Below are 12,804 nucleotides of genomic sequence, written 5' to 3'. Positions count from 1 at the left end.
TTGTTTAGCCTTTACTGGGAAAAAGAATTGGAAAATACTTTTCACTTTAATCTTAGCTTCCTGCTTTTCAAGGAAACAACATTGTCAAAGTAACTTACTACCTGTATGTGCTTCTCCCATGTGGTGAGTACACTATCCCCATGGATAAGACTTCTACTAAATGCTCTCTTGTTTGTGGTCTTTCTCACCCTATTTTAAGAGCATGGAATGGCTTTCCTCAGGGAAAACCAGTGAAAAGTTACGCATCATGCTTTAACTGAGATTTCTGAAAACAAAATAGCTTGAAATGGCGATCTCTAGCTAGGGTGCCTGTCTGTATGATGAGGTCTCTTGTGCATCCAGGTCTGAGTCTCTTTAAGTATTTTTGATTTTTCTGGTATTCTACAAGGTTTAGTTCCTAGAATATATAGTCAGTATGGCGGAAGTAATGCACTTTGAGTTGAATTTGTGGAGGAAGACTGCTGCACTGCCATAATCAAGTCTTTGTAGTTTTTCTTTCTGATACCAGAGATTTATGCATTGGTATAGACATTATTTATAGAAACACTGTTAGAACAGTTTTCTGTTGCCCTGTTGTGGGCCTTCTCAGCTTTCGGACTAGAAACCAGGGCTATAATCAAAGCATTAATTCTGTAGTGTTACCTGAAAGGACTGAGCTTCAGGAAGAAATAAAAATAGTTTCTCTTTCCTTATGCCCTTAAAAGAAGGTTTTGACTCCTGTATTGACTGGGAAGAGGCAGGCTCTTGACAGAATGAAACTGTTTTCTGTAGTGCTGCTTTCTCACAGTGCCTGGGGGCAACTGCTCCCAGCTGCCTGTGTAAGGAGAGGATGGAAATGCCTGTCTGCATGCTGAAAGGCGTAGGTTGAAATTGAGTCTGAAGACAAGATGCACTTGGTTGGCTTTCTGACCACCCTTGGAGAGCAGAGTGAAGGCAGGGCTCGCCTGCAGGGTGTGTTGCTTTTGCAATCTCCCCGGCTTGACCCTTTGAGCAGCCTTTTATGTAGGGGTGATGTGGATCACAAGCCTTCTGAGTCCTGTGAGTATGACTCCTCAGGTTCTCTGTGGTTCAACTGTTCTGCACAAGTAGGATTCTTATTTTTTTGGGGGATTCTGTACAGCTGGTGGCAGGATTTCAGAAAATAGATGGAAAACCAGATCTTTCCTTGAGTCTTTGTCACGTGGAGTTTAGCACCTCATAGGTCAAGGGTAGACCACTAGAATTTTTATTTCAGTTAGTTGCTAGAAAATGTAGTTGAAAGTGAGTGAAACTGAAGGCTGAATTAAAGAAGTAGTAACAAAGACTGAGCACCCAGAGAGGTTAGGAACAATTTATTTGCACCTACTGTAACACTGGAACTCCTTATGACTGTGGAGTCTTAATACCTTTAACATCTTACAGTAGATGTTACATGGGTAAGATAACTTTCAGTACTTTGGAAGTGAAGCCTCAGTCTTGTTCTACAGAAGATGTTAGAATGATCCAGTCTACTAGTTGATCTAGTATTAAGCTCTGTCATATCACTCTTATGCTACTACTGTGTGCTTTCAAAATGAGTCATGGAAGTGATTGCAGCTAGGTTTGGAACTGGTGGAAAGTGTTTCCCTGGAATTTCCTATCTGGTCGTTAGAAGGGAACCTGCAGGCTGTCTCCCCTTGTTGTCTCTGCAAGTAGATCAGGAAAGGGAGTAAGCTAGTTGCTGTGGCTGATTTCATCTCTTGTAGCCATAATTGACCTAAATGTGTACCTGTGAAAGCTTTGCTTATTGCATTGCTATCTGTAAGCTTGTAATTGCTATCATTGAAACTTAAGCCTGAGATAAAATGAGATGCTGTGAAGTTCTGCTGTTTGTAATTATACTGTTTGTTGCCTCCTTGATAGGGTGTTTGCTTGGAGACCTTTTCAGACCTAGTTCTGGATTTGTTGCAGCTGAAAACTGTCCTGTTTTACTTACTTCCAGCCCTCAATGTCTTCTCTAACTTTCAAAACTACTGTTATCAAAGCTGACTTTTACTGTTCTGTGGGTTCTCCTAAAGTTCAGGCTTTTAAAATACTTGTCTATCTCCTGACAAAGAACAGGTGATCCAAGATGAGAAGCTATGAGAAGAAAGCTCACTTGCCATATTGCAGAGCAACTTTGCTTGAAAATTAATGTGAGGACTGCTCTATCCATTCTGCTGTCAAGAAAGCTTGCTATGGTCTGACTAGAGTAGAAACGCCTTTTGTAAGTGTGAGCTGATAGCTTTGCTTTTATTGTTCTATTTGAGTTTTCCTGATTTCCTTTTTTCACTTCTGAGAACAAATATGTTAGTGTAATGTAGGCATTGCTGAACTTTTGATCCAAGAAACCTGACTAAAGAGTCTAAGCAGATTGCATTTCTAGGTTATTTTGATTATTTTCCTCTAATAAATGGAAGCTGAAAGCAAGTGAAGTGTACTTAATGTAAATGTGCAAGTTTATTGCCTCTGCCTGCAGACCTTTTACTTCTTTTCATCTAAGCACTGTGCATGTTTTTTTGAGAGTGGGTAAGCTTTTTATCAAATTAATGACTAATCCTTATCAAACAAGTGTTCATCTTTACAATTAAGTGTTCCTGTTCTTTAATTGTATGGTGATTGGTGGACATACTAGTCATGAGTACATTTGAGAATTCAGGTTCTTAATTTTCTCTCACTGCTGGTAGCAGGAATTTGCTGTGAACAGGGCATTATATTCTGGTTGGATACCCATTATAATTAAATTATCATCTTTGTCTATGTTCAGTGAACCTTTCTTTGAGTAACTTCCAAAAGAATGCACCTTTTTGCACTTTGGGAAAATCTGAACTCTCTGAGGAAAAAGGAGGAAGATGGAACAAGGTAAATATTTTGAGGTCTGCTAGGCTTTCCTTGTAGGTTTGGCTAATGGATTATGGTCAAGGCATAGTTGTTTTCTAATGCAAAATACAATAGCTTGCTTGTTTTCTTTTGCTCTGGACTGGAATCTTTTAATCCCTTCAGACTCAAGCATGAGTATCACATGATTTGGAGGTGTTTGGTTAGTGTACTTCACTGCTGCAGAGCATCCCTGTACATAACAGATGAGTAAATTGGGCCTGCAGAGAGAAGCCACGTGGAAATTTTCAGTTTTGGAGATCCATATCTAAGAGTTTAATATTTTGTTGTTGGGTCATATTCTGGCAAAACCAAGGGGAAGCATCTGGTCAGACTTCTAAGTAAGGAGGTCAGATTTCTGCTCTAAAACTAGTTCATGATAAAAAGGACTACAGCTTCAATATACTGATAATGTACCTATATGTTCAGTATATGTACAAATGCTCAAACCATGTGTTAGGGTGCTCCCACGGGAACTTCCTCGCAGGACAACTGTGGTGGTACAGCTAATCACAGGTCCTTCTTTCAGAATCTGTGACCATAGGGAACATCAGTGGATCTATAGCTGTATAAGTAATACTCATAAACCCTTGTTAAAGTAAAAGAATAATAAATATTCATTAACAGATAATTTCAGAAAATAGTAGCTTCTTGTATGGCTGCATAATGGTACCAACATGCCTGGTCACTGTCATGCTCTTCCCCCCTTCAGTTCTGCAAGCTTTAGTAGCTGGAACCAAAATGTCTTCCCCAGGTCAAACTGGAATTTTAGCTTTTAAATGACAGGCTGAATGCTGATACTTGATGAGGGTAACTGCTGAACACTGATCTAGTGAGAGGACTAGATGAGTATGTTGTTGGGTTTTCTAAAATAGAATAGGATTCTCTAAAATGCTGAAATATGGTAATGAACTGAAGGATGGTAAAAAACCTCCAGTGATTTAGAAGATGCTGATCTTGACTCTTGGTGCTGCTTTTGCAGAGTTTGGTATGTTAAATCACTGTTGCTTTGCTTAGAGTAGCTTCAGTAACTGATTCTGCCAGGAGCTGAAGCCTGCTTCTTCCCAAGCTGTTTGACTTGCATTGAAAGAAATGCAGAAATAATTGGGGAGCTCTAGTCCTGGTGGCTCTATACTTAGCTCATTACTCCAGGCAAATTATCTTTTGCTTTTCAAGTGTTGACTGATAGGCTAGTTTAAGAGCTGTCTAGCTTTCAATTGCTAGGTCATTCTAACTCCTCTGCAATATTTTTATCACATAGGCACTTCTTCGTATGAACTTGTGAAAGGCTGGCGATAACCTAACAGTGGAAGGGTCTAAGGATGGGAATTCTGTAGTAATTCACTGAGAGAAAAAATGCCAAACCTGCTGTTGTAATCAACTTGGAGTAGGAAGCAATCTTGAAACCTGCTTGATATGATGCTTCCCTGCAGAGGGTGGTTAGGTTCATTACTGTCACTGTGCTGGGTGGGTGTGGTGTTCATGTGGAGGACTCAGCCTGGGGAGTTGTGGACAAAGGATGGAAGGATTTTGCTTGATTTGACAAGTGTAAGATTGGTATAACAAGGACAATAAGAGGTATTTCTTGCTTTCATTTTTTAAGACTAGTTTTTTAATAAGGGGTTTGTATAATGTACAAGTTTAGGTGCTCCTGTCCTTTGAGGGTCACACCCAGAGAGCAGTCCTATTAATTTTAATAGTGCTATTGCATCATTCCTTAGACCGCCATGTTCTCATTCAGCACTAAGGTATGAAGACTTTTCCTCTTGCATAAGACAACTTGATTTGTTCTGGTTGGGGAAGAAACAGTTTGGCAGGCTCACTGAAGAGTAAGTTGCATGCTGCTGTGCCCTGTAGCTTATTTTTCTAAACATTACTATTTCAAGTTATTTGTCCAGCTTTCTAAACTGTCTTAGCGGTATGTACAACTGCCTGAGACCAGACCACTGCTCACATAGAGGTGGGGATTATCTGGCCAGCCCTTGCTGAATGCAGTTCCTTTACTGCTTCTAGCATACTTCTTGCTCCTAGACCCAAATTGTTTGTCATTCAAATTGGAGGTCTACTAGGGCAAAGCCTCATGTACTTGAACATATTTCAAGGGCCCCAAAATTGCAATATGACTTAATCTACCTTGTCTCCTTTCAATTTCTAAGTATTTATAACAACTGTTAGGGGTTTTTCTGGTCCCTCCAACAAAATTCAGTCTCTAGTCTCATCATGAACACTTGCTACCATGTGTTGATCCTAGCAGCCCAAGCAGTGTACTGGTTAAAAAAATAATCTTTCTAAAAATATGCTGCAGATTCAGTAATATTTGTTATTGAGCTAAACTGACTTCACTTACCAAAGGCAAGGAGTGATAAGTTAAAACATGCCTTGTCAAAAGGAATTGGTCTTAAATGACTTTTATCATGAAAAGGGCAAGAAGGGACTTAAGTTTTTTGTGCAAGAATTACCATATTAGAAGCAAGCAGGTGGGCTGGGGAGAATCCAGTTAAGCTTACAGTTTAAAGAAAGGCCTAATGCCAAAAAACCCCTCCAAAAACTAATTTATGTGCTTAAACTCCACAACTTCTATACTGACTCTTGCCAAGACAATTAAAGAATTCCTAGAGCTAGTTTGAATTTCCAGACTGGGTTTGGAGCATGGTAGCTGCTTCTGCAGGTGCAGAGAATACTCAAGTCTGTTTAGGTAGGTTGGTGAGTCTCTGTGGTTTTATTGCTGGAAAGATTTTTTAGGAGTCTGAAGATGTGGCTGTGAAGCACATTTGTGGTGCAGTTGCAGATGTAGCCAGCTGGGGTTTTTTACTGCTTGTAAAAGGTCAGCTTTTGAACTTTCATGAATTGATGAACAGTAAACTTTAAACCAGTGTTGTAGCACCTGTTTTCTAGAACTTCAAGCCTCCTGTTTGACTCTGGAAAACTTAGGAGGAAGAATAGGGCCCCTGTGTGGGGTTGGTGTTCTTAAGATCTGCTTAACTATTTGTAGCTAACTAAAATGCAAAAGTTGAAGGAATGCCCTAGGGCCAATTCAGAGAAGGCTTGTTCAGCTGAATGAAGATCAATTGTGGTAAAACAACTCGGTGCATCCATCATGTTTGCAAAAGAAAACACAATCAGCGCTGTATTTCAATAGCAATTAGTCAGGCTTTGCCATTGTATTCTCCCCTAGGTGACTTTATGCTAAGTATTGTTGAAAGTCTTGACTTAGCAGAGTTTGTACATGTTGAAACAAATATGATGGCTTGAAACTTGTCTGAAGAATCTGCTGCTTGTTAGCTGACTTCTGCAGAGCTGCTTTACCTGTAACCCCTCAAAAATCATGCTGATGACTTGGTTACTTTGATATTTTTTTAATAACACTTTAACCAGAGCTCAGAGTTTAAACTACATACTGATAGTTTATTGCATATAAGAATGTGGAAGAGAAAGTTGTGACTCTTTTTGTGAAGCTGGGAATCCATAGATCGTGCTGTGTGCGTGACAGCTCAGCCTCTAATGGAATTCAGAGCAACTCTGCCATCTTACAAAAAGCTTGTTGCCTGCTGCTGATCTGTTCCTCCAACACAGAGCTTTTGTAACCTTTAAACTCTAAGTATAGAATAGGAATTTATCCTGTTAAAACCTGCATTTATTTAAAGAGTTAGCTCCTACTTAGTCACCTATGTACTACATCTCTAGATCTTGGTTATTTAAATACCAAGGTGTGTGTCACTCAACTTACTGGGTAGGTAAGTTTGTCCTTTAACAGAAAGAAGTAGATGTGACCTGTAGCAAACAAACAGCTGTGCTGATCTAATTACACCTTTTTCATTCTTCAGTTTTGTTTACGTACAGTGTTGAACTTCTAAATTAGGATTTAGGAGTTGGTCTGCCAGTGAGTTTTTGCCTGTGAAATCCTGAAGATCTGTCCAAATACTTCTGAGATGAAGAGTGTCTAACTTCAGCTTTATCTTGGAAGTGATGTATTTTATATTGTATCTGATGTCAATTTTACAGGCTTTCTTTTTAGGGAGGAATAGAGAAAAGTCCTTACTAATGTCTATCTAAACAAACTAGGCTGGGGGAATACTATAACATACTGGGTATGTGGGATATCTTAAAAATGAAGTGCTTGATGATGAAGTAGGTTGAATGGAAGGGTCTGAAGGCTTCAGTTCTGAAGTAAGGAATAAGTCTTCTAATTTCTCTAGTTAGGTTTGCCCGACTTTCAAGCCTCACTGAAATTTTGAAGGGATAAGTAGCAGATTTTTTTGTGTAAAACAGTAGGCTTGAATTATATCCTTTTTTAGTGTTTTGAGGTAGCTTGGTGTAAAGTTTTCACAGAAATGTTGTTCATCCTGGTGGAGGATGAACTGGTGGAACGGGAGTTAAGGTGAGTTAAGTTCATCACCACTCAAATGTGGTTCTTTCTCTTCCTTCCAGTATTTTAACTCCTTGTCACAAGTGACACAGTGTTCCTTGCAGACAGATTTGAGGCAGAAATCTGCAACTTAACCTTTGTTTGTGTTGTGTCAGCCCATTGCATCTTCGGAGTTTAGCTTGCGGCCTTGGTGCCATGTTCACTGTGACTAGACTGATAGACTCCAAAGGGGGTTTTTTAATACAGTGCTCCTAGACCAGGATTGCTGCAAGTAAAGCATTTAACAAGTGCTTCTGCAGTGCTTTATTTTGCTTCGGTAGGTAAAATGGTCCCTATCCTAAAGTTGTGGGCTTACAACAGCCTTCACTAGGTTGAGTGCTGCTAGGATGCTGTAGTCTAGGATAGGTACAGAGTAATTGGGCTGCTTTGCAGACCATGTGACCCTGGAGCTAAGGATACTGTCTGCCTTAGGGCACTGGGGTGTTGGGTTGAAATTCCAGTACAGGAAGGCCTAAATGCTGAAAGGGTAGCCATTACTACTGATTTCAAATTTCCCCTCAAAAATGCAACTCCTGAAACTGTTCCACATCTCAAACTGAGTTTGAAAGCGTCACCTGCAGAACACACAGCTCTCCTAGGGTTTGCCTCTGCTGTCTGGCACTGGGTTGTGTACCTGTGGCACTACTTGAGTTGTACTTGAGATTTATGCAGGAAGTGGAAGCAGATGCATTCCTTTTTCTCAGAACTATTTTATTAATTTTTAACTGAAACAGTTGACTTGCTGGTTTTTGTTTAGTATTTGTGGTAAGATTTGATATGTTACTTGATAAATGCTCATGTGTTTTCCACAGATAAAATGTGCTTAGTCCTTGTAGGTTATGGAATAGTGGGTTATTGGGTTTGTGGATGTTAAGGTGGCTATGTATTTAACTCAAGAGTGAGAACTAATGCACTGAAACTTCATACTGGAAAGTTATTCAGTAACTCTGTTTTTGTCACTGAGCTGCAAAAAATGATGCTGGTGAACTTGGCAAGGTTAAATGAAAAATGTACAAAACAAATGTGTGTGTTTCAGAGCTTGTTCCTAGAGGTAATAAAGCCTTCATTGGTAACTGTACTCAAGCAGGTATTCCTCCTGGTTCTAACGACTTAAATTTTATTGATGTTGTTTAATACTTACAGAGTTAGGACCTCCAGCTCTTATTTATCAGGTTTTATTTTATCTTGACTATAAGCAAAATGATAACCTGTCAGCTTACTATAATGCTGAAAAGGCATGATTTGCTTCAAACTTCTTACAAGGAAAACAGAACATATGTGTTGCTGTGTTTGCTCTGGTGTAAGTTGCTTCAGAGTATTGGATCGTGTAGCAGTGAGGTAGAAGCTAGTCTGCTAGCACATTTAATCTATTTCTGAGTTGTCAAGACCTCAAGGGTAGAAACAAAAAGCACTTTGTCCTGGCTATTCTCAGGAAGACTGACACTTGAATTGCTCTTTCTAGTTGTCTATTCACTCATTGTCTTAGCATGCTGCTCCTGCTGAGTGAAGCACATTGGTTTGTAGAAGTCACTTCCACTGTCTAAGTTCAAAGGCTTTCATCTATAGGTTGAACATCTCATACTAGCAATTTCAAATGAGGTACTTGTTTGAACAGTTCCAAGTTCAACCTCATCAGCATATGTCAGTGAAACTTCTCTGGTGACTGGTAGCCCTTCTGTAAAATAAGGCTGTGCCCAGGCTGAATCTTACTGCTGCCTTCCATCAAATCATTGATGCTGTATCTCCTTTCCCTCAGTCGAATGAGAGAAGAGTATGACTGAAGGTACTTCTTGATCAGTGCAGAAGAAGCTCTAGAGAACCAGAGTTCTCTGAGTATCTCTGGGGTTTTGGTGGACTCTCCAGAGAATCATTCATGCTTATTTATGCTTTATTGCCGAGACAGTTGAAGTCTGACAGAATATCCTGGAAATACTGCATCCAGGTTCTAGTTTTTTTCTTATATGTTATGATAAACCTTTCTTCATCGCATGTCTAGACACAGTAAAAAGTCTGAGTCTTTACCTTGCTGTATAATTTTCATGTGGCCATTTTCTGAAGCTCTAATCATCAGGGCTTTAAATTTCTCATGCATATTAGAGCTGTGTGAGAATTTCCCTGACACTTGCAGGCAATCATGAAGTATTCAGTTTATCTTTAAGTAGTTGAGCTTGGTTTCCTACTGTTTATTTCATGCTTTTCGGGTTTCTGTTTGCATTGGCCTTAGTTAAGCAATAATAATTAACTCAAAGCATTGAACTGATGAGTTCTCATATTGGGAGAACAAACCAATAACCATAATGCAATAAGCATTATTGCAACTTCCTGGTAATGAAAATTCCAGTAGTGGAATACTTGATTTAATTTTTAAGCTTTGAGAAAGTAGTGGTGGTGATAGAACGACTTTATAACTGACTCTCACTTAGGCAGCTACTTAATGCTAGCAAAAAGCTTGGGGTGTGTAGGAAGAATTGTTGCGGCTTTACAGCTGTTGAGGATAACAGCTCTTTGTGTGAGTACAGGGAATGTCCAGTGAGCTGCCTGTCCTTTGCATTTGAACACCAAAGAATGCGGTGTGCACTGATGCTTCCACAGACAGTCCAGATGACATTTACTTCCTTCTAGTGAGTCTGTCTAGATGTTTTTAAGCTGGAAACTGCAGAGTTAAGGACACTTGGATGTTGCTGTCCTGTCCTCCCACCAAACCACACAGCTGAATCAAGTGTGGTCTGTCTGCTGAAGGGGGTGTCCAAAATAGGTAAGAACTGCTCACTAGGTGATAGAGTGTGGGCATTTTAAAAAGACAAGGTCATACACAAAATCTGGCTTTAGGTGAGAAGAACCTTACTTCAGGTCTGTAGGGCAGTTTTTGGGTACAGGTGGTGTGGACATGGCACTAAGGATGCTTCCAGTAAAGATTAATCTCTCTTGGCTGCAGATGGCTTTGGCAGTTTGCTTGGCATGAAGACTTGGTTAACCAACGCTGCTGTAGAAACAGTATAGATACAGCCTCTTAAGACCCCACTGAAAAGTTCTGAAGAACTTTGTTTTGATGTCTTATGTAAGGACAGACAGCTCTGACTCAATGGGGAACATAAGCATGTGATTAAACTTAAAGCAGTATCAACGTACAAGTCATAATACTTGTGAGGCTGGAAGCCTTAACAGAGGGCATCGGTTCTATCCCATTATCCCCTTAGATTGCATACTGTCTCAAACTTGTTTCTTACCTCACTCTGTATTATTGTGCTTACCTTTAGGCACAGGTTTCCAGCTCTGTAGGCTGAAGTGCAGCTGTATGCTCTGCTGATCAGCTGATGGGTGGATGGGCACTACCTGCTGGGTAAGCACCTCAAGGCTTGGCAGTAAGTGCCTGTGGGGAGATGATGACTCAAAGGCTCAGGCAGCAGCTGCACACAGATGCTCTTCACGTGCAGGGAGATGCTGTTCACTGGTAACCAGTTCAGAAGCTTCTAGTATAATAGAAACTTGGCCCAAAGCCAACTTCTGATAGTTTATCTTACTGAATTTTCTAGCAATTTTACAGGTACTGCCATGGGATGAGTATTGTCTCTTAAATATAGGTATTTTGAGCAATTATTGAAGACTTTAAGATGAATGCCTATAAAACAATAGTGGTTTTAGAGTCCAGGATACCTTAATGGCATTATGGAAGCTAGCTATTGTATTAACAGAACCATTCTAAATATACTTCAGCATTGCAGTCTTGACAGAGTAATTGTGACGCCAGGACTTGAATATGAATACATCTTGCATGTGCACTCTCATGTGAGAATGACAGAACAGCACATGCTAGGCTTGAAGGTAGTGTTTCTTTCAGTATGGTTTGGAGTATAGTACAATTATTCTTTGCTTTTGAAGTGTTATGCAAACTCAGTAATGGCTGGCTGTTCAGTTATGGGAAAATCTGACTCCAAAAGAGAACGCATCTCAGTTTCTGCAGTCCATGTAGAGAAAGCTGCCTGCAAAGCTCGTGTTGGGCTCTTTCATTGGGTATGACATGTGAGGAAGATGGTTCTGTTTTTCCATCTGCCTGAGAAGTCCATCTTCTAGCTTTGGTCTCCCAGGCTTTCTGTTTTTTCCTTTTACTTAGGTTTTTAGCTTGCTTGTGTACTAGTTTATTCCTCATCAGTCAAGTTGTTATAGGGGAATACCTGGTAAGTAATACTTGCAACCTTCTGTAATGGATTGGTATGAACCGTTCAAATGTCTGCTGCTTTCTTGTCTCTGAGCTTGTTCCTGACTGCATAATTTAAAGAAAGTACAGGGCTGTTCCGGACAGGAAGGAACATGTATCCCAAGAGTCAAACTATCTGAAGGGCACTGCCTAGCATAGCTGTCCTGATATCAGTGAGGAGGGACTTTCAGTAAACTATCATCTCTCTAAACGTGGTCTTAAACTGCCTGGTCTCCTTGACAGAACTAGACAGTCTTGAACATACAAACTCTTCAGGCAATCTAAAGTTGTTTTTTTATTGCAGGCAAATGTCTTGATGACCTGAAGGAGGACTTTGGTAGGCTGAGGAAGTTTTTCTTGCTGTTGTCCTCCTTGCTACCCATACTAGCAGGAGATGAGTGTGTTTTTCACAGGGGACTGAACACCTACTTGAAGTCATAAGGCATCAGGTTCTATAGTGAAAAGCATTAGTGTAACTAAAAGTGGAAGTGAGGTAGCCTTGAATGCCAGAAGACGGGCTTGCCAATGTCTGATGAAGGGTCTATACCTCGCTTCAGACTTCTCTTTGAGTGTCTTGGGTTTCTGATGGAGTTCAATAGACAGGTTTGACTTAGGTAGTACCAGAGACAGGTGGTAACTTGGAGTGGGGTTGACACTCTGTAAAAGTGGAGGTAAGGCAAGAAGAAAATGTGCAGAGCTGACATGCTGTTACTGCATTGATTTCCATACCTGCACAAGGCCTATGTGTTAAACGTATGCTGCTAAAAACCTCCCCCTCCTGTCCTCCCTTCTGTGGAAGCAAAATGACAGGCTTCAGTTCCTCACTCCTGCTGCTTTAATTTTCCTAAGGCTGCTATCAGAGTAGCTTTGCTTCATGCTCTGGCAGCTGTGCTTGAGCTGTCAGTGCAGTCTGCAAGCCTTTCACTATGAACACCACTGGTGTAGCAGTTGATTGAGCAGTGGAAGCCTGAGTAAGTTTCACTGGCTGGTTCTCAAGTCTGACATCATATCCAAGAATTAGATGGCCCTCTTTCACCATGGGTGTAATGAAATAATTCCTACTGTGTTATTCATTAACTCACATTTCATTTGATGGCTCCTAAGAGGATGAGTATGTTAGAGGTGAACTTGCATAAGACTTCTGACATCCTTTTGATAAGATAAACAAGAGTTAAAGCTATGGCAGACAAAGTTTAAGCATGGCAGTGACGCCTCACTGAGGCAGGTGGCATGTGGTGTGTTACTTAGTGACTTTAAAATTAATTTAATGGCTTTTTCTTTAATGTCTTAAATAAAATAGCCTGCTTCTAAAGTTGTTGGGGAAATAACT

General features: G+C 40.3%; 1 protein-coding gene across 7 annotated transcripts in view; it reads left to right on the top strand.

Moving 5' to 3' along the window:
* Positions 1 to 12,804, top strand: part of MTMR3 (myotubularin related protein 3) — an 87,036-nt gene that overhangs the window by 5,902 nt on the left and 68,330 nt on the right. Inside the window, exon 3 of one of the 7 annotated variants that reach the window (XM_072879633.1) lies at positions 10,537 to 10,619. The exons of the other annotated variants lie outside the window; for them this stretch is intronic. The gene's annotated coding sequence lies outside the window, so the exon portion shown is untranslated. The remainder of the gene's footprint in view (positions 1 to 10,536; positions 10,620 to 12,804) is intronic. 7 annotated transcript variants of the gene reach the window in all.

This window comes from Ciconia boyciana, chromosome 15 (genome assembly GCF_034638445.1).
Source record: "Ciconia boyciana chromosome 15, ASM3463844v1, whole genome shotgun sequence".
NCBI lineage: Eukaryota > Metazoa > Chordata > Aves > Ciconiiformes > Ciconiidae > Ciconia > Ciconia boyciana.
Note: the sequence above shows the minus strand (reverse complement) of the source record. Positions and strands in the feature narration are given on the sequence as shown.